A 22,752-nucleotide genomic window follows, 5' to 3' on the forward strand; every position below is an offset into this window, starting at 1 on the left:
TGAATGTGGTAGTTAAAGCAGGGAGCAGAAGTGGGAGGGGACTGAGAGACAATACATACGAACCAATCTTTCTAGAAATCAGTCTGTGAAGCAATGGAGTAGGGGGCAGAGTTAAGACAGGATTTTCTTTTCTTTTTTTTTTAAGTTTATTTTTATTTATTTTGAGAGAGACAGAGACAGCACAAGGTGGGGAGGGGCAGAGAGAGAAGGAGAGAGAGAATCCCAGGCAGGCTCTGCGCTGGCAGCACAGAGCTCAACACGGGGCTTGAACTCACAAACGGTGAGATCATGACCTGAGCTGAAACAAGGAGTCGGAAGCTTAACCGACTGAGCCACCCCGGGGCCCCAAGACAGGATTTTCTTAAAGTGAGCAGGCTGTATACGTCTCACCCCACCCACCTCCACTAAAACCAGAAACCACGTGAGATTCAAGACCAGGTCTTACTTGCCTTTGTAATAGAAGTGCTGACCTTCCCAGACCCTTTCTCTTGTGCATCAGAAAATCAATAAATGGCTGCTAAGTTAAATCCTTAGACTAGGTTTCTCCGGGCCTGTCATAAAGAACTGAGATAATCAAGACATGCATCACTTTGGTCTCTGTCTGAAAATTATGACCCAAAATACTTTGGGCAACTATAGTTCATATTTATTAGAATGATCCAGGAAATTGTCTCAGTTCTGCATTTCTATGTACTCGTAAAGGCACATCAAAGAGGCCAACCGTCCTTTCTGCCCAGCTGCTAATCCACAGTAGCAGCGCCAGCTAGGAATCTCTTAAATCCCTTGTGCCTGTCAGACTATGCAACTTTCCAGGTGGGGGAAACAGATTGTGAATATCTGGCTGAGTGGAAAACAAAATAAAACAATGTTGGCACCAAACCTGCAGAGAAAGTTGCTCAAGAGGGCTTCTGAGGTCGGTGGGAAACTTCAGCGTCCTTCAGCCTGACCTGACGTTTGCTGCTCCAAGCACTTGGCCCCCGAACTGCCTTTCTTCCTTTACGCAGCTAACTGAAATCCTCTTACCCCGCCAGAGGAATAAACCAGCCACAAAACTAACCAATTGAAAGGCCACTCAAGCCTGCCTTAAGTGATCCAAAGCAGGCAAGCAAATGCACAGGTGCTTTCAAAGACAGGTCTTCTGCGAGCTGGAGATACCGTGGACTCTGCTCAGCCAGGAAGGAGGAGGGACGCTGGTAGCTCCTGCACCTGCTGTGACACGGACTGGAGGCCCCAGGATACACCTGGAGGGGACAGGGCCTTGAGGATGCTTTCTGCTGGTGAAAAAAGAGAGGGAAAAATGGTTTCATGAGAAAGCTTGGATTTTGAGGTTGGATTAGACCTGGGCTCAAATCCCAGATCTACCCTACTTAAGTTTTGTAGTGTTGGGCTCCATAGTATGGAGCTTTAGGATTGGACACATTTGGATTTAATTCCTAGATGGGGCGCCTGGGTGGCTCAGTCGGTTAAGCGGCCGACTTCGGCTCGGGTCATGATCTCGCGGTCCGTGAGTTCGAGCCCCGCGTCGGGCTCTGTGCTGACGGCTCAGAGCCTGGAGCCTGTTTCAGATTCTGTGTCTCCCTCTCTCTGACCCTCCCCCATTCACGCTCTGTCTCTCTCTGTCTCAAAAATAAATAAACGTTAAAAAAAAATTAAAAAAAAATTCCTAGAGCTATGAGTGGAATACAGATAATATTCTTCAAAATGCCTTCCTTATATATTCTCTTTGCAGCCATTCTGCCATTATGGCTCTAAGAAAGAAAAAAAAAAAAAGATGAAAGACGCCACAGGAAGGAGAACACACAGGGATGGTCGCAGTCAAACAGTGGGAGGGACAAGAAATCCTTTCACCACGGGGAGGAGGAGTGGGAAGTGAGGAGTGATGGGAAGGAGAGGGGCAAGTGGTTAGAGGGGAGGATCAGAAGCAGCGCAGATTCCAGAGCAGTAGTCTGTACCCCCTTCCTGCTGAAGAGACTCTGGGAGGAGACTGCCCTTCGAGGACCCTGCACTGACCTTGAGAGGCTCATGGGACAGAGAGAGGGCCTGAGGTGGGGCCTACCCCCTCAGCTTGTTGCTCCCCAGCCTGACTCAAAGCTCCTGAGGGCCCCCAATGGGGAATGTAGAAGGTCACCGAGAGCTGAGGCCAGCAGACTTGCCAAGGGCCTCTGTGGCAAGGGGGAAGTGACCCAAAGCAGGATGAGGAGGACTGCCCATGACACAGGGGACAGGCTGAGACCTGCTGAGCCGGCGGCCAGAAGGAGAGGGGAAGGGAACATCACATCACACCCAACCAGGCCAGGAGAACAGACCACAGGCTTCTGCAACATGGACTTTAGCTGCACACGTGAACACAGTAGGGACTTTTCCACTTAGGGCAGTGAGAACCTACAGAAGAGAGCAGATATCTGCCTTCCTGGGAGGCAGAGGAGAGGGGCAGAACTTAGAGAGGGAGAAATAGCCTGGTAGGAAAACTTTGAACCTGGAATTACTTGAATGTTTATTCAAAAGAAACTGAGAAACCTGAAAACAAAACAAAACAAAACAAAACAAAACAAAAAAACCCACCAGTTCTCTTATTCCCATCCTCCCTCAAAAACAAAAAACCAAAAATGTCTGACAGCTGTGACTTGACGTGTGTGTATGTGTGTGTTTCCCCCCAATCCTCAGTGGGATACAGGTCTGTAGGGGACAAAATTATCAGTTATGGGGGAAAAAAAAGGATCGCACCAATTTCACCTATTTGAGGTACAGTGTATACATTTACACCACCTCCTAGATGAACTTTGTAATCTTGGGTTATCTACTTAACTTCTTCGAGCCTCAATTTCCTCATCTGCAAAATGGGGATAACACTACTTCATAACATCCATGTTGTGTGTATTAAATGAAATGATGTGCGCAAAAGCACTGGGGAAAGAACACAACACATAGTTGTGCCCATTAATGGCCACATAATATTATTACTTAGCTTCCATAAGCTTCATTTTCTACCTCTGTAAACTGGGGATCGCAATATCCACCTGACAGCATAGGTATACAAATAGTGTTAATTTTTGTTTCCCCTCTGTTCCCTTCTTAAAAACATACAGAGGCAGAGTCTAGATAAGAGCCCAGGCTTTGTTACCATGCTGCTCAAAGAAGAATAAACTCACTTAACCGGAAGACTAAACATAGTTTACACTCCGTGATTGGGTTTACATGAATCATAGAATTGTTTCAACTAGAAGAGATGGTAAATATCATCTAGTCCAATTAACTTATTTTACAAATGACAATGCTGAAACTCAGAATAGGAAATTGGCTTACCTAAAGTCACAACAATTTTGGCAGTGGAACCTGGTCTAAGTCACACATTCACTGCCTGTGGTGAGTACTCTTTCCACGAATATTTAATACTATGTTTCACTGATTATCACTCCTCCCACTCCAGTACCCCCACCCCCCCCCCCCACTACCCCACCCCACATACCACATGTAGAGAGTCAAGAGCTAATCGGTTACTTCCTTACATTTATTTTTTTTAAGTTTATTAATTTATTTTGAGAGGGGGGCAGAGAGAAGGAGAGAGAAAGAATCCCAAGCAGGTTCCACACTGTCAACACAGAACCCTACAACGGGCTTGATTTCACGAACCATGAGATCATGACCTGAGCAGAAATCAAGAGTCCGGAGCTTAACTGAGCCACCCAGGTGCCCCAGTTACTTCCTCACATTTAGACAGGCATACCTTTCCAATTTTATGAAGGAGATGAAAATATGTCCCACTTTCAAATCAACCAGTGAGAGCAATTCCTCAGACATCTGGCACTTTGCTGGTTTAAGAGTCCCTACATTTTCTGCACAAGTCTCGGAAAGTCAAAGCAGACAGTTGGCTTCCAAACTCCATCTTGTTTTTCATGAAGCTTCCCAAATGCTAAGCAGATTTCCCGTACCCTCAGTGATGAGAATTTCCTCTCTGGCCAAAATCCTGCCCCAATTTTCCCACCCAGGGCAATGTGCATGGATGGCCCCGCAGTCATCTCCTGCCTGAGTAGCCAACAAGCCACCCAGACTGTTTTGCTCTCTGGAACAAAAGGCCTGGAGCCCACCTTTCTCTCAGCCTCCTTTTTCTAGGAGGAGGCCATGATGTGCTCCCATTAACCCAGGCTGAGACTGTTTCCCCTCACTTCCTGCAACGAGGGATTTCATGGAGCCCGAGAGAAAGAAATCTGGACTCTGTTCCCCCTCAGATTAGTGCTGTTCTCCCTTCTGTTCTCAAAGAATCCCCTTTTCCTAGGTCTGACATGACTTTCTTCCTCATACCGGCACAGCAAGGATCCATTTGTGTTCCTGCCCTGCATTCCAGCAGAGTCCCTTGAGCACTGTGGCTGGAAATGATTTGTATAGGGCATTTGGCCAGCCTCACTTTTAATCACTCACTTACTCACAGACAAAGGGAGTCCCGCCCTGCTCACTTGGGGAATGGAAGGGACCTCCCTCGCTTTGACAGGGTCTCACTAAGTGGTGGCATAAATAGGGATTCTAGTCTCCAGGAAAGATGTTGCAAAGAGCCTCCTTTTCCGGGGGTTAATTATGAAATCAATATCTCCTGGAGCCCCTCCCCCTTCCCTGGACTGTCTGCAAAGCAGACTCTGTTCAGACAATATTCAAGTATCCATTCACCCACCGTGCTTCCTCTGCTTGGGGAGGACGCTGGGATGGAGTTGAATCTGGGGAAATGGGTAGGATTTGCTCAGGACGCTCAGGCTGGGAGGTGACATACGTCAAAGCCCGAGTGAATGAGTGATCTGCGGGTGGGGTAAGGAAGGGAGAGTCAGGGGCAGCTGGCGGGAACAGAGGTGCTTGCTGGGGGGGAGGGAGTGATGACTAGTCAGGGTCCCCACAGAAAACAGAGGGCACACCCAGAATGGGGTAATTTGAGGAGGGTTTATTTGCAAAGGAAAGGGGACAGGGGAACCTCAAAGAACAGTGTAGTAAGGAGCCAAGGCTTTACAACCTCTGGGCGCAGAGACAGTGACCAGAACAGAGAGTCATGCAGAGCAACTGTCTTAGAAGGAACCAAGGTCTTCGGTCAAGGACAATCCAGCTTGAGGCAGCCTTGAAGGGAAGATCCAGAGGCAGATTTACAATGAAGCAGGTGACATTTTAGCTACAGGAACCCCACATTTGCACAGGCCCCTTCTCGGGCCTGAGGAAGAGCCCTAGCAATATATTCGTATGTCACACGCTTTTGTAAATTGGCAGGGGGGTGTTAAATTTTTCAAAAAAGCAGGATATTTTCTGTCCCAGTTTCCCTCCACCACACACTTGGTATGTTGGGTGGCTTTGGAGTTGTCATGGGAATTTTTAGGATCTGGTTGGGGGGAGATGAGTTTGGGCTTGGTGGAATATATCGTGGTCGTTCACAGTCACTTCTGTAGATATTTAATGCATTGCTAGCTATCCTCATGTAGGAATGGCTTCCAGGAATTCTCTTACCTCCAACTCATCTGAGGTCAGGACGTGAAGACAGTAAGATGTCACACTGTAATCTGAATGTGTGTCTTTGGTGCCCAACATGGGTAGCAAAGAGAACGGTGGTTTGTAATGTGAGGAACCAGACGCTGATCTGCGGCCCATCATTAGCCTCATAAAATTTTAACTGAAGAATTCACTTCTCATTGTCAGAAATATAATGAGGCACACGCAACTATAAACACACCTTACTACTCTCTTTTCTTTTAATGTTTATTTATTTATTTTGAGAGGGAGGCAGAGAGAGAGAGAGAGAGGGAGAATCCCAAGCAGGCTCCATGGTCAGCACAAAGCCTGACTGGGGGCTCAATCTCAGGACCATGAGACCATGACCGGAGCTGAAATCAAGAGTCAGAAGCGTAACGGACTAAGCCACTCAGGCACCCGCTACTATTCTCTTTTTGAATGGAATTTTACACAATAGTTTTTAGATTCCTGTGTTTGTAGCTTATAAGCATAAAAAAAATTCAGATCATACCAAAATTAGCCATTTATTAAAAGGAAGAAAGAAATGCAAAAAGAAGTAAAAGACCTTGGATTATTTGATAATCTTCTCTTATTATTTTTTAAGTAATCTCTACAACCAACATGGGGCTCAAACTGACCATCCCAAGATCGAGAGTCGCATGTTCTTATGACTGATCTAGCCAGGCGCCCCTCTGATAATCTTATTGATGAAGAGGAGTAAAGCATACGAACTCAATGGGAAAAGATTTCTATTTCTTGCTGCTCTGATACAAATCGCGACATCAGTGACGACATCTTAGATTGGGTTCCCTGGAAACTGCCTACGAAATGGAAAGTTGCATGTAGAAGGCTTACTGCGGAAAGCTCTCAGGAGATAACAATCATGAAGAAATGAAGATGGCAATATTGGGAGAAGCCAACCAGCATATGGTCTCAGTGGATTTGATACTCCCAACAGCTGAGGGTTGGCTGTGTTGGCCCCAAGAGGGGGTCTGGGCAAAGCCCCACAGCATTCTCGACAGAAAATCACATAAAACTCATAAAATGCCATGATCATGGGGACATCAAAGACAAGCTGGTTTATAAGTGTTAGCAATTCAGAGTATTTAAGATTAGGTCCTGCACAAGAAAATTTGAAATGCCCTAAACCTTAGTTATATATGGAAGAAAATGATAGAGGCCTTCCCAAATTGGGCAGCAATCTCAAATTTTACATGATATTGCAAACAACAAGTGGTGAAACTGAAATAATTCTACATTACCAATGATTTAAAAAAAACCAAAGTTCCAATCAAACCTACTAGAGGGAAGAGTGGATTATATTTCAATACCGTGTCTAGAAAATTATGTTACAAAATTGTCATATGAAGACGCAAAGGGTATGCCGCCAAAAAATATAGGGAAAAATATTATGGAGACTTTCCCAGCAATTAAGAAAATTATTGTCAGGGCACCTGGGTGGCTCAGTCGGCTAAGCGTCCAACTTTGGCTCAGGTCATGATCTAGTGGTTCGTGGGTTCGAGCCCCGCATCAGGTTCTGTGCTGACAGCTCAGAGCCTGGAGCCTGCTTTGGATTCTGTGTCTCCCTCTCTCTCTGCCCCATCTCCTGCTTGCACTCTGTCTCTCTCTGTCTCTCAAAAAGAATAAACTTAAAAAAAATTACAAAAAAAAGAAAAATATTGTCATTTTTCTGCATTTAGTGATATCTTTGGTATTTTTAAGCTGTTTAGAATTTGCAATTTGTTATGAATTCTTTTCTCGTTCTCAATAGATATTCACTTTTGTAGCTAACATTTTATTCATTATTTTGGACCAATACAATTGCAAGCTTTAGTCTCATAAAGCCAGAATCACACTGAGACCCAAAGGGAATAGTACCCTGACTTCACACTCTTCCCTCCTTTAGGTACCCTTCGGGAGCTTCCTAATAGCTGAACCCAGCAGAATACTGAGGCTTCTGTAGGCCAGCCTCTGCAGCAGGGAGTGGGATGGAGGAGGGTGGCCCAAACTGAAGACAGCAGCCACAGCTAAGTAGTATGGAACCAAATTATGGAAGCCTTGAATGCCAAACTCAGCTTGCATTTTATACATAGAGAAATAAAATGTGAATGACATAAAGACAAAAGTATATATTGAAGGAACCTTTAAGCTGGGGTTGTAAAATGCATCTGTCATTCACCACTTACCAGCAGCCCACCTGAGGCAAGGTCCTGCACCCACGTACAGCCGGGAAGAGCTGTCTGCACCTTTTCTTCTCTTCTGTGTCCTGGGATGGTCTGTGCCCCCAAGCAAGCCATAGGGGAGGCCAGTGAAGAGCAGTAGGAAGGCCAGGGGCAGAGCGCCACCACCAGGGACGTGATCCTTAACCAGAGGCTGCGGTTACGCCTTTCCTTCTTTCAGCAGCCCTTCCATCCTGAGTCCTGTCCTGTTTATGTCCACCCTTCCTCTGCAACGTGGCTGAGGCCTTCTGGTATCTGCCTCACCCGGTCAGCCCCACACACAGAATCAGCTGGGTGTCTCGCCTCGGAGAGTATGAGCCCGAGTTTGAGGTGGAGATGTCAGAACCAAATTCCTCTGTTAGCTCCTCCGTGACCTTCCTGGGTAATTGAAATCTTGGCATCATTTCCTGGATCTTTTCTGCGCTGCTGAGATCCCAAGAGATTCCAGAATGACTCTCCCTTTTCTTGTCTCATTCCAAGCGCTCTCCTGTACCAATCTCTCCAACACTTTGTCCTCCAGCCAGAAATGAGGACTCCAAAATCTGCTATCCCCAGCCAGCTGGCCTTCCTGAGATCTTCTTGTCCAGCTTACTCTTTTATCCGACACACTTCTGCTTGAGTATCCCCAAATACTTCCCAGGCAATGCATTCAAAAGCATTAAATCCTGGCAATTCTTCCTTCATACTATTGCTCAGGTCTGTTCTTTCCTCTTCTTTCTCTCTGTCACTCCCTTAGTAGGCTCTGATCGCCTCTGGTCCAGACCATTGTAACCACCTGTTATAATCCACCCGCACACAGGGCCATAGTGAGATCCCTATAACTGATCACGTCACTCCTGTCCTCAAAAATCTTCTGTGGCTCCCCACCCTTTGTAAGTTGAACCCAAATCTCTCAGCCTGGCTATCTTTATTTTATAATCGAGCATGTATGTGACATTACAGTTATTTTTAAATACATAATCATGTAGGGACGCCTGGGTGGCTCAGTTGGTTGAGCATCCGACTTCGGCTCAGGTCATGATCTCACAGTTTGGGAGTTCGAGCCCCGCGTTGGGCTCTGTGCTGACAGCTCAGAGCCTGGAGCCTGCTTTAGATTCTGTGTCTCCCTCTCTCGCTGCCCCTCCCCTGCTCACACTCTGTCCCCCTCTCTGTCTCAGAAATAAACATTAAAAAAATTTAAATACATAATTATGTCTGTATTTCTTGCTCCAGACAACCTCTTTCCCTCTCCCAATTAGACAGTGAAATTCATCGGCATTCAGAAAGCGCTAGCTAAACCTAGCTAAACTTGCTAAGGTTTCCCTTTCTAACTTTATCACCCACTACTTGCCCCTACTCCCCCACTATCCTCAGGCTACTCAACTCAAGTGCTCGCTGTTCTCCTGTCTCTCCTGACCAAGTATGACCTCACCTGTACTTGTACATATAGGTCCCCCATTAGGGGTCTTTTCTAGCCCAGTGGCTACTCCTTCCCAACCTCTGTCAAGTGTATTTGGGCCCTTGTGTATGTGTGTGTGCACGCTCACACACACACACACACACACATACACACTGCTTTCACCATGAGACCTTGTTGCTTCTTTCTCCTCCCCTCTTCCCTCCCCAGGAACTAATCTCCTCTCAGAACTCCTTCAGCACTGGTTTGAATGCCTCCTATGGCTTGGATCATATTTTGCTGACATATTTCACATACTGGTTTATAAGCCTTATCGCCTCTACCAGACAGAAAATGCCTGTGGGACTTAGCTGTATATGATTCATTTTTTTTCTCCCCAACAGCAACTGGCCTACAGTAGGCATTTATGAACGGATTAAGGGACACATCTGCCCTTCAAACCATGAAGGTACTTCTTCGTGTTATGAGTAAACTTATTTTTTAATTACACATATACAATTCACGAGTACTCTTTTATTGTAAAAACTCAAACAATATAGATGAAACTAAAATTCCCTTTGCTTGTCTCTAACCCCAATCTCCTTCCCATTGACATACTTATACAATAAAGGTATAATACAGTTTTGTGGGATTTTTCTGCAACAGTGACATACTATATAAATGATTCTGCAGCTTGCTTGTCTCACTCTACAATATGTCAAAAATATCTTTTCATCTCTCTTTACATTAGGTATATGGTAACTCATTCTTTTTAATGGCTGCAAGATGCCATAGTTTGGGTGTGTGACAGCTTATTCAACCATTCCCCTATTAATGGGTATTTACATTATTGCCAATGTTTTCTGTGGGCATGCCTCCTTGCACACATGCGCTTTCTTCTAGAATAAGGAGGAAGAAAAGAATGTCTGAGTCAAAAGAAATGCACTTTTACAATTGTATTAGATTCAAGCCAAAAATACTGTATTAGATATTGTCAATTTGACTTCTAATTTATACTCCCCCAAACCTCTCTCCCTCTCCTCTTTGGCCAATCTGATGAGAGAAAAATGGCATTGTGTTATAATAAGGTATGTTTCCCCCATTTACTCTAAGTGGTAGCATCATTTTATGGGTGTATTGACCATTTGGATTTCCCCTTCTGTGAAATGTACATATCTTTTGCCCATTGTTGCACTGGGCAGCTTTCTTTTTCTTGCTGTCTTATAGGATACCTTTACAAACTCTGGATATTAGTTCTTTGTTTATTATGAAAAGAACATATGTTGTAAATGTTTTCTCTGGATCTGTTGTTTGCCTTTTAATTTTCTTGAGGGCACCTCATTTGCTACAGATATTTCTTTATCCAACTTTGATTTTTTCTGAATACATATGAGCCCCAACACTATGAAATATTTATCCATTCTCTAATGATGTGAAGTACCTCTTCTACCAGATAGTAAATTTTCCTATCTGTATGGATCTGTGCCTAGACTTAAAATTTTTCTTTGTCACTTTAAGGTATATTTTTTCTAAATGACATTAAGACAGATTTGAGGGTTGTTTTTTTTTTTCTAGCACAATCTACAGATTCTGGGTTTTTAAAAAAGTTAAAAAAAAATTTTTTTTAACGTTTATTTTTGAGACAGAGAGAGACAAAGCATGCACGGGGGAGGGTCAGAGAGAGGGAGACACAGAATCTGAAACAGGCTTCAGGCTCTGAGCTGTCAGCACAGAGCCCGACGCGGGGCTCAAACTCACGGACCGCGAGATCGTAACCTGAGCGAAGTCGGCCGCCTAACGACTGAGCCACCCAGGCGCCCCCAAAATTTTTTTTTAATGTTTTTTTATTTTTGAGACAGGGAGACAGAGCGTGAGTGGGGGAGGGGCAGAGAGAGAGAGGGATACACAGAAAATGAAACAGGCTGCAAGCTCCGAGCTGTCAGCACAGAGCCCGATGCGGGGCTCGAATCCACGAACCGTGAGATCATGACCTGAACCGAAGTCGGACGCTCAACCAACTGAGCCACCCGGGCGCCCCTATAGATTCTGTTTTTTATTTTTAGTTATTTATTTTTTAAGATTTAATTTTGTTAAGTTTATTTATTTTGAGGGTGAAGAAATGGATTCTGGGAGCAGCTGAATGTGTCTCCTTTCCCTCTGTACAACTCCTGCTCCCACCCATCACCTTTTCTAGGCCAAGCAGCTGGAGGAAACAAGATGGGTCGTTGAAGCAGGGTTGTTCTGTCCCTAAGAGAGCCTGGGAGGAGATTCTGAAGGAAGCCCGACTCTGGCCACATGTACTCAGTCAAGTCCACACACCCTCTAGCCTCCCCCTGCCCCCAAGAAGCAAAGAAGGAACCCAACCAGTGAGCTGAGGATGTGACATCTTTGGTACCTTGAGACCCAGGAGCAGAGAGTTCCTTCTGCTGCCTCAACAGGGGACTGTCCACCTGTCTGTCTGCTCTTACAGGAGCCTCCTCCAGAACCACCGGCTTTCCAGCCACTGAGCCACAGGATCAGGCAAAGAAAGGAAACAACATACCCAAGCAACCTATAGCCACAAGGAGAGGAACATACCAAATATCCAGGACAGCTTTCTAAAGAACCACCAGAGGAGACAGATGATAACTTTCACAACAAAAATAACATAAAAAGCCCAACGAAGACATCCTGAAACTGAAAAGCATGCTTTTTTCTAGGCCAAAAAAGAAAAAAAAAGAGATGAATAATTTAAGGGGAAAAAAAAGGTAGAGATGAGATTGAATTAATGACCTAGAAGATAAAGAGGGAGAAATGTCACTGACCTCAGAGAAAAATACAAAGAAATTGGAATCATGATGGAAAGTATGAGATTTTAAGGGCAGATCTAGGAGACGTATCACGGGACTGAGTCCTGCAGAACAAGAGAAGATGGTGGAATGACATCTACAGATTCTTGGGGTCAAGAACAGCAGCCCAACAGCCCTATACCTAGCCAAGTTGTCATTCACCCACAAGAGCAGAATATATGTATGTATATCTATTCCAATGTATATGTATATATATTTCAGTACATATTTACATATATACATATGGCTGGTTGCCAAGATAAACAGAAGTCATATAGACTACATTTTAGCAATTGGTGGTTTCCATAAAGTAAATCTTATAGAGAATTTTCTACTTACTTAGTCTTCTAGAAAGAAGGCAGTATGTATGTATGTATATTGAAATATACATACATACATATTTACAAATATGCATCGATTAAAAAATTATAAGACTCTCTGAAGAAAATCATTTTTAAAGTACCCCAATCAAAATCAAATGAATTATAATAGAGAAGAAAGGAAACAGGATGATCAGTAAACCATGTTTATATATACAAATACACACATGTATATACATGCTGACCTATGTATATACCCATATATATGTATATGTGTGCATAGATACATACAGATATATACATATCCATATATATATCTGATATATACATATCTCAAATATAAATAGACAATAATAGACTGTCTGAAAATGTGAATGCTGAATAAGGATTCTTAAAATAGAGGTGCAAAGGAAATGCTAATAAGATCTAGAAAGAAAAGTACTGTGCAATCTCAGCAGAACCTAGGAGTTGGGGCAGGGCATGCAGAGTAATAGCGTCCTAAAGTCTCTTGGGGTAAGGAGAAGAAAACTGGGAAAGGAAGAGTATTCTAAATATCTCATTGGTGGCGGAAAGAAGCATCTAAGTGGGAGAGATAATAAGGGAATAGAGTATCTAAGTGGGAGAAAAAATACCTCATTTTCCAATAATAGTATTTCTATACTAGTAAGGCAGAAGAGCACCGGAAAGGGAAGGGGGAGATAACCATTAATGAGATGGAAAGAGTACAGAGAACTCCCACATTAGCAAGGGTGGAATGTAATAGCAATTTGAGCAAACTAGCAAAATTAAAGGAAAAGAAAAAGAAAAGGAACTATCACAAGCATAAGGAATCAAATCAGGTACAATAGTTGTTAGGCTAAGTGCAAGTGAACTGAATTCTGTGTTTAAAAAAACAGAATCTATTGGGGTCCCTGTGTGGCTCAGTCGGTTGAGTGTCCGAATCCTACTTTTGGCTCAGGTCGTGATTGTGCACTTCATGAGTTTGAGCCCCACATTGGGCTCTAGGCTGACAGTGCAGAGCCTGCTTGGGATTCTCTCTCTCTCTCTTTCTCTCGGCCCCTTCCCTGCTCACTCTCTCACTCTCTCAGGAGTTGTATGGAGGGAGAGGAGACACATTCAGCTGCTCCCAGAATCCATTTCTTCACTAGCATCATATTCCAATTTGTTCCCTGGCAAGGCCATTTTTCCCATGTCTTGCTGCTTCTCTTTGTCACATTTACCAGGGCTCTTCCTTTGCATATCCTCTTCCTGATAAATATTAGAATCAGCCTGTTGTTCCTCAGAAAAGCTCCTTTTTGGCTTTTTGGAAAGATGGAACTCAATAAAGAAAAGATGGACACGACTCCAAGATTACATCTTCCCATCCAGGAACAAGGCAACCATTAATTCGAGACCTCTTTTATATCCTTTAGTAAAGCTTTATCGTATTTTTAATGTAGACTTTGCACGTTTTTTAAGTTTATTACTAGATTTTAAAATAAGTTCTCTGTTGCTATTGAATATGAAACATGTTTAGCTTTTTGTTATAGAAAATTCCAAGCGCGGGGGCGCTCGGGTGGCTCAGTCAGTTAAGCATCTGACTTGGCTCAGCTCATGATCTCACATTTTGTGGGTTCGAGCCCCACGTTGGGCTCCGTGCTGACAGCTCAGAGCCTGGAGCCTGCTTTGGATTCTGTGTCTCCCTCTCTCTCTGCCCCTCCCCTACTTTCACTCTGTGTCTCAAAAATAAATAAACATTGAAAAAAAAAGCAACAGACCACAAAAATGACAGTACATATTAATGGGAAGTGTAGCAGTTTGCTAGGTAGGGTTGCAAAGCCTGACATGGGGCTGGAACCCATGAAAGGTGAGATCATGACCTGAGCCAAAGTCAGATGCTTAACTGACTGAGCCACTGAGGCAGCCCTGTGCTTGGAATTTTCTGTAACTATATAACTTGACAATTTTTAATTGTGGTAAAATGTACAACATAAAGTTTATCCTCTTAACAATTTTTTTTAATGTTTATTTATTTTTGAGAGAGAGAGAGAGAATAGGGGAAGGGCAGAGAGAGAGGGAGACACGGAACCTGAAGCAGACTCCAAGCTCTGAGCGGTCAGCCCAGAGCCTGACGCGGGGCTCGAACCCACAAACTGCGAGGTCATGACCCGAGTCAAAGTTAGCAGCTTAACCGACTGAGCCACCCAGGTGTCCCCACCCTCTTAACAATTTTAAGTGCACAGTTCAGTTGTACATTCACAGTGTTCTACAGCCAATCTCAAGAGCTCTTTCAATCTTGCAAAAGTGAAACTCTTGACCCACGAAACAACTCCCCATCTCCCTTTCCCCCCAGCTCCTGGGAGCCACCACCCTACCTTCTGTCTCTGTGAATGTGACTACTATAGGTGCCTCTTGTAAGTAAAATCAGGTGGTATTCGTCTTTTCGTGTCTGGCTTATTTCACTTAGCGTAATGTCCTCAAGCTTCATCCACACGTTGTAGCGTGTGCCAGGATCTCCTTCTCTTCCAAGGCCGAATATGATTCCATTGTGTGTATATCCCACATTTCATTATTCCATTCACTTGTCAGTAGACACGTGGGTTGCTTCCTCCTTTTGACTTTTGGGAATGATGTTCTCAACCAGCGTTAACAGTTATCCACTCAGAGACAGTCCTGTTTCATCTATATTCCCACCACGTTCTCCTTCTGTATTATTTTGAAGCAAATCTGAATGGAGTATTTTACAAACTATATTTTCGATTTGGTTGAAGATTCTTCCCAGGGAAAATCAGAGCCTGGAAACTGGTACTATTTCACCCCAAATAGCTTAAATCTGTTTGGCATAAAGATGAAGTACAGACGACATGGGAAAGCTGCCACAGAAAGGGTGGGTGAGGAAGGAGAAGTAGGTCAGAGTGGCTAAGGCTTATCACACGGACACGAACTGCTGCTCTTCCTTACTGTCACCCTCTTCTTTAAACCTTCAAGTCCCCAGACCCCTGAAGCAGGGAGGATTCCAGAGCTCACAGACCACTGCAACCTTCCTGGTTTGGGGGGCCTCAGAGAAGGCTCTGCAAATCTCCATCCACTTGCCCATGGCCGGGTGTTTTGCTTTGGCAGTGCTAGGGCCGCAGTCAAGCTACGCCTTGAACTCTCTGAAACTGCCTTGGGAGCCAAGGTCTATTCCTGGAGAAGAGATTAGTAGAAATTCCTCAGGAAGAAATTGGCTGCCTGTGAATGCCAAGAGGCGTCACAACTAGATAACCTACCCACAAAGAAGGGTTCTGATGGTCATATCACTTTAAAATTGTACTGAACGCTGGGGTATGGCAATTTAAGTAAACTAGACTTGGACTCTGTTGAGTCTTCCTCCAGGGCAGACCCTCTCTGCTGGGACTTACCTTAGGGGTGTGGTACCCCTTTGCCCTTGTTACCTTGAGAAGTGGGACCTTGTGCTAAGGGAACATGGCAGTAACCATTCAGTAAGGGCTTGCGTTTATCTTCCCAATAGCCTTGGAGAAAACAAACACAGTAATTCTTGCCGTCCCTTAAAGGCCCTTTACTTACGAGGGATCATAAGTTTTCTCTTCTAAACCCCATCAACATCATAAATATCCCTTTATTCTCCCATGGACAGTTCAAACTTGGGCTAGTTTACATCCAAAGGAAATAATTGTTGCTACAGAAAATCATTGGGTCTCTTCCCAGCCAGGCCAGTTGCCCTGACTTCTTTCCCACTCCACCGGACTGAGATTTCTCTCTGCCCTCGTGTGGAGCATCAGTAAGTGAGGGTTAGTCCAGGGTTTGATCTTGAACATTGCCTAACAGAAGCCAAAGCTTTTTTGCCCCCCAAACAATTAGCAGGTATGTGTCTTGAGCTGGTGACATGAAGTTGCTCTTGGGTGTCAGCGTCGCAGCATCCTGCCCTATAGACTTGGGTTCTGTCTCATTCTTCCACCAACTTTCTGATAAATGTGGTCCTATTGCTTCTCCTCCTTTGAGCTCAGTTTTCCAGTAAAATCAGGGGACTCAACTGGATGGTAACAAAGGACCTTCTGCCTCCAAGTCTGTGAAAAAAGTCACAAAACCTGGGAATGAGAAGCACCCAGGTGGCTCCAGGCCCTAACTCGGAGACTCTTTAAGACCACCAGGGCTAAAGATAGAGCTGAGAGGGAAGTGGAAGCTCCTGGCGGGGCTTCCTCAGATGCCACCACTCTGGAAGGTGTTTGGACACGTATGAACAGGAGACTGGAATGCCTGGAATAGCAAATGAGCTGATCTAGCCTGGGGTGGTGCCGGGCTGGGCTACCTCGGTCAGACAGATTTGTCCCTGACATTGCATTGATGGAGTCAGGACACCACCAAGTTTAGGTGGCTGCAGACTCGAGGCCCGAGGTGGACTTGGGGCCATAACAGCAAAGAATCCTTTTACGTCGTGCAAAAAGACAGGTGCGGATGTCAACGAGCACCCAGGATCAAGAGAGGACTGCAGGATGGGGCACCTGGGTGGCGCAGTCGGTTAAGCGTCCGACTTCAGCCAGGTCACGATCTCGCTGTCCGTGAGTTCGAGCCCCGCATCAGGCTCTGGGCTGATGGCTCGGAGCCTGGAGCTTGTTTCCGATTCTGTGTCTCCCTCTCTCTCTGCCCCTCCCCCGTTCATGCTCTGTCTCTCTCTGTCCCAAAACTAAATAAAAAAAAAAAAAAAAAAAAAAAGAGAGGACTGCAGGATTCAGAACCCGAGGAAGAGCCTGACAGCAGCTGCAGGAAGGAATGTCCAGAAGCAAACAATGAAGGCTCTCCACATATTCTAAAGCAGTGGTTCCTCAAGCTTTAACACATAGCAGGAATTCCTTTAGGGCTTGTCCAAACTCAAGAGTGCCGGTCATCCCGCTAGAGTTTGTGATTCAGTTGGTCCCGGGTGGGGATTGATAATTTGCCCTTCTAACAATTTTCCAGGGTGCTGATGCTGCGGGTCTAGGGGGCACCCTTTGAGAATGACTTCAGTGAAGAGATTGGGAGGAGATGTCATGGGGAGCTGGGGATGGTGAAGAGCTCAGCTAGCAGTTCTGTCCTTTACCAGATGTGTGCAAGCCACATTGCCTGCCCAAGCCTGTTTCTTCGTCTGTAAAATGGGACTGATGATACATGAGGAGGAAAGGGTTGATCCATGCAAATCACGTGGCATAGTTTCTGGCACAAAGTAAACACTCATTAATGTTAGCTATTTGTGCCTCTCAGTGTGGTTGCTGATGAGTGTAAAGCCTCTTGGCACATGAAACGTGCTCCATAGTGCTAGTTTATGTGTAGGGAGCTTATGCTCAGATACAAGTAAGAGAAACCAACTAGAGTGGTTTGAACAACGGAGGGATCTTTTCCTTCCTGTAACAAGAAGCCCAGAGGTGACTAGTCCAGGGCCTCTTGGGACCCAGGGTTTCTACTCCCTGGGTGCCTGACTTGCCTGGGGGGGTGCGGCTTTGTCCTCCTGGTTACAGGACGCCTGCTGTACCTCCAGTCCTCGTGCCATCTCACGTGACCGTCCCTAGCTGCCACAAAGGCTGGGAGGTTAGGCGAAATTTTAGATTTCTAGACTCTATTCTGCAGATGGCGAGAAAAAGGAGGTTGGGGCACCTGGTGGCTCAGTCCGTGGGGCAACTGACTGGCTCAGGTCGTAATCTTGCAGTTCATGGGTTCCAGCCCTGCGTCAGGCTCTGTGCTGATAGCTCGAAGCCTGGAGCCTGATTTGGATTCTGTCTCTGTCTCTTTCTGCCCCTCCCCTGCTCGTGCTCTGTTCCTCTTTCTCAAAAGTAAACATTAAACAAAATTTAAGAAACAAAAGAAAAAGAAGTTGAGGCATCCAACCAAGGTAGCTGCCATTTGATGGTTAAAAGCTTGAAGAGAATGGCGCGTTCAGTGAGCCATGGGAGTTAGAAGCCCACAATTCATCCTACATGCCCTTAATTGACTGGGGTGTGTGTGTGTGTGTGTGTGTGTGTGTGTGTGTGTGCATGTGTGTGTGAGATTGGGAGAGAGACGGAGAGAGAGAGAGAGACAAGGGGAGGGGACTTAGCTATTATCTCATTCTTGTTTCGTAGGATAATTGGTGAGCAGGACTTTTGCTCCTCACCTCTTCTCCATCTCATGTCCACCCTCACAGCCTAGGAGCTTCCCCAGGTTCATGATTTTCTAGACTGGTCGCTAGACCAGACACTGTCTCCGCATTGGAGAAATACTGTGCACAAGGCATATTTGTAGCCCAGCCCCCATACAGCTTACAGTCTAGCAAGAAAAACATTAAAAATCGAAATTAAAAGCCATTAAAATCATGTTTTAAAGACCCCGAATAAGAACTTGTCCCTAAAATTGAACTGAATATGGTTTATACGATCAAAAAAGTGAGTCAACTTGCCATCAGACTTCCTCCCAGAATCCCTTTTAGGAACCCTTAGTTCTGAATGCTCAGCACCTAGTGGGCCCTCAAAAAACGCTTGTTGACTGTCCAGTGGCACTCCCTCTTCGAGCACCTATCTGCCCTCTTTTCCCAGAGTTATTATTAAGCTCCTTTGGGTCAGAGGGCTTGGCTGGCTTCTATCTGCATCCTCAGTGTCTAGGGCAGCACTGGCACACAGTAGGAAGTCAGGAGACATTTGCGGAATGGAACGGAATCAACTTTATGTCATCAATAAAGACTGCCACATTGGTAACTGGACCCGGATCCACGTTGGGTGTCATACTCTCGGGGTCACTGCTGTCTGATTAGAGACATAAGTTCTTTCAAAGCCCATAAACTTTTTTTGTGTGAAGCCACAGCCTCATCCCGGCACACGTTTGTCCCCATGAGGTCACTGAGGGGAGAGATTAACTCCAAGGGCCTGGGCGGGCTTAAATATCCCTGAGGGTGTATGGCATCTTATGCCAGCTGGCTTCCTCTCAAGCTGCCCACTCGGCCTTCTCGTTTGCAGAGGCAATCACAGTGAATGGAGGTTGCCTCCCCACCGGAAGAAGTAATGGGGAGTCTACAGATAGATGGATCAAATGTGTTTGTTTTTTTTAACCTTCTGTGTCTGAAGTTCTCTCTGACCAGAGAACTCTAAGGCGCACACAGGCCACTGAATCGCTGTTGACGAGGAGGAGCTACATTTGGGAGGAAGTCTCCAGGCTTCTACCTTCTACCTTCTCTTAGGCTCCGAGGTCAAGTCTAGTAGAAAAATTGTTCTGCCACAATAATGAGAATAATATCAGTTTTATCCCGATCCAAAGGGAAGAAAAAATAATAGAATTTTATCGATGGGAAGTTTTCTTCCATGCACTTTTTCTTAAGCTTTTAGTGTCTGGTTTTTAGTTTTTGTTTTCTACCTCTGGTAAGATGAAGGCACAGCAAGCGGGAATATTTTTCAGAGCTCCACAGACATCGCTGTGGGCCTTTGCTACCTGGACTAATTGGAAACAGCATTGCTCCTGGACGTGCTCAGAAGCCACCTGCTGCCTGGAAGGAAGGGAGGGGAGGTCAGCTTGACCTGATGCTTAATTGTGCCCAAATGTTTCTCTGTTCTGATCCACCCACAGAAAGGACACTCAGATATGAAAAAAAAAAACATCTCCGCTTGACTAAAAATTTTCTTTGGAGTCTGACAGTTCTAATCTTAACGGTTCTACCCACTTGTTATAACTTTGGGCAAGTTTCTTAATCTCTCTGAGCCTCAGTCTCTTCTATAAAATGGAGAGATGATTACTTACCTAGAATCTTTGGTAGGATTGACTAAGATATTGTATGAAGAGTGCCTGATATCACCCCTAATCCAAGGCAAATGGGCATTATTACGACTCAGGTTGCTGGGTGACTATTTGACGTGTGTGTATGTGTGTGTGTGTGTGTGTGTGTAACTTAGCTACAGGTGTGCATAGTTAGAAGCCCTGGCTCCAGCTATCTTTTCTTTTAAAAAAAAAATTTTTTTTAATATTTATTTTTGAGAGACAGACAGAGCGTGAGCAGGGGAGGGGCAGAGAGAGAGGGAGACACAGACTCCGAAGCAGGCTCCAGGCTCCCAGCTGTCAGCACAGAGCCCGACGTGGGGCTCAAACCCACAAACCACAAGATCATGACCTGAGCCGAAGTTTGACGCTTAACTGACTGAGCCACCCGGGCGCCCTGCCAGCTGTCTTTTCAAAAGCTTGCAGGCTATGGGGCCCTGCATTGTTTTACCTCTCAAAGTCTCATTAATTCTTTCTCCATTTTTCAGCCCCAGCTTTGCTCCCTCCCACTCAGAGAAAGCAGAACCCTGTGGTTTTCCTGCTGGCGTTTTGTTCGGACGCTCGTCTCTACAGGTCTTTCCTGCCACTTGGAAGGACCAAAGAACACAAGGAAGGAGCACGAGGAGTCCTTGGAGGGAGACATGGGGCTTCACGGGCCGAGCGGACACAGCGCAGGCCTCCTTGCTCCTCCCTGCAGGGAGAGCACATGTGTGCCGCCGCTCCGCAGGCCCCACGCCCGCTGCCCCACGCCGCGCCACACGGCCTTCTCGCCCTGACGCTGGCTTCACGTGGCCAGCGGCACATTTTAGCAACACTGTTGCACCGGTGTGACACGGACCTAGCCCAGTACCCCCCCTTGCCCTGTCCTGGGGGGCCCCTGCGAGGGCTTCGGTCCTTCCTGTTGGCCGTTTTGTCAGAACACCTTAACTCCAGAATGAGAGACAGAAACGGTGAAGGCTGGTCGGAGGGAGGCTGAGAGAGAGACAGAGACAGAGACGGAGAGTCGAGGAGACACGGTCTAAAACAGACACACAGAGAGACAGAGGGACAAAGAGGTATGAGAGGCAGGGAGAGAGAGCGAGCAAGCAGAGACTGAGACACTCAACGTTTATTTATTTTTGGGACAGAGAGAGACAGAGCATGAACGGGGGAGGGTCAGAGAGAGAGGGAGACACAGAATTGGAAACAGGCTCCAGGCTCTGAGCCATCAGCCCAGAGCCTGACGCGGGGCTCGAACTCACGGACTGCGAGATCGTGACCTGGTTGAAGTCAGACGCTTAACCGACTGCGCCACCCAGGCGCCCCGAGACTGAGACACTCAGAGACAGACACTGAGAGGTAGAGAGAGACACAGAGACAGAGAGGCACACAGTGAGACAGAGATACAGAGACAGAGGGAGAGGGAATGACAGAAATGTGGAGAAAGCCACAGAGAGGCCACTGGGAGATGGAAAGACAGAACTGTAGCAAGAAGAAAGAGCTATAGACAGACAGGAGAGGGAGAGAAAACAGCGTAAAGGGAAATGAGGCTAGAGAAAGAAGCCAGACTCAGGGGAGGCAGGGAGGCAGGAAGGCAGGACAGGGCGAGCAGCCGCTTTGCTGGAAATGTGAGCGGCTGGCACCCAGCAGCCTTCACACCGAAGTGGTTTCTCAGCTCTGAGCAGCCCGCTGAGAGTCATGTGCAGATGACATGCTTCAGACGGCGGGCTGGGCCGACCAGCGGGGACAGCTGGGCTTTGGCTGTGGTTTGCAGCGGCCAACACTTCAGCCGATGGGCTGGGGCTGCGGGCGAGGCCTGGGAGCTCAGGGCGCTCTCCCCACAGCTCCCCATGGGACCTCGACCAGGACCCTGGGCCCCCGCGTGCCAGGGACGGTGCGGCTGACGGACAGGAGTGTGTCTGCATACATCTGCTAGCCAGGAGCCTGCAAGAGACGTGCGGCCTGCACCCTGCAGCTTCTGGGCCAGCCCTGGCTGTGGGTGCAGGCCCTCGTTGTCATCTCGGGAATGCAGGGAGCCGCCAGCCCATTTCCTATGCAAACTCCTCCCCGCCAGGCGAGAACAGGTCCACATAAGCATACTCTTTCCAGTCTGCTGGGGGAATGGCTCCTGTTACACAGAGAGGATTTAATAATTCAAGTCAGCCATTGCATAGTGGGGCAAAGTCAGGGAAAATGCTTCACCTAGGAAATCTGGTTGGTTTCAGCATGGAACCTCCCAGAGGCCCCCAGAGACAGGGACTCTGGGCGGAGGGATCACCCCCAAGCACCTGAGATACTAAGAGATTATTTGGAGGCCCCGTTCCCAGAGCCTCGTTCCCAGAGCCTCTGGCTCGCTTCTGCCTCATCCTCACTCCCTGACCTGTCCTGTGTTCCCCTCTCTCCTACTCCCCTTCATGTTCCCGAGGACTATCGAGGCTTCTCTTCCTCCACGCTTGCTCTCCTTCCCTCCCAGTGTTTGCCCACCGCTACCACCTCAGACTTCAGGGGCCGGTCTTTGTCCCCGGGACCCTATTGCAGGTGGCCAGCTCTGATGCTGGGCAGACCCATACCCGACAAGGGCATCAGGGATTGCCTCAAGGTTCCGGGGGATGTGCGACCATCTCTCTGTTGGAAAGGAAGGTGATACCTAAAAAAAATGGTGCCCCTAGGTCCCTAGGAACTCAAAGCCGAAGATGGAATTTAAACAAACCCATCAGAGACATCAAAGCCCACCTATGGATTAGAAAACTGAGCTCGGTAAACCTGCAAGATCATTGCGTTCCTGTGCCTGCCCTCACAAACCACGTGACTCAACAGGGGTTTGA

The 22,752-nt window shown here is 46.4% G+C and overlaps 1 long non-coding RNA gene across 2 annotated transcripts in view; it reads right to left on the reverse strand.

Annotated features, from left to right (window-relative positions):
- Positions 1-201: 201 nt before the first annotated feature.
- LOC102899975 overlaps positions 202-22,752 on the reverse strand; it is a 121,326-nt gene continuing 98,775 nt past the window's right edge. Inside the window, exon 4 of one of the 2 annotated variants that reach the window (XR_441131.5) lies at positions 202-1,274. This is a non-coding gene — a long non-coding RNA (uncharacterized LOC102899975). The remainder of the gene's footprint in view (positions 1,275-22,752) is intronic. The other variant, XR_441132.5, reaches the window with a different exon arrangement.

Source organism: Felis catus, chromosome C2, assembly GCF_018350175.1.
Source record: "Felis catus isolate Fca126 chromosome C2, F.catus_Fca126_mat1.0, whole genome shotgun sequence".
Taxonomy (NCBI): domain Eukaryota; kingdom Metazoa; phylum Chordata; class Mammalia; order Carnivora; family Felidae; genus Felis; species Felis catus.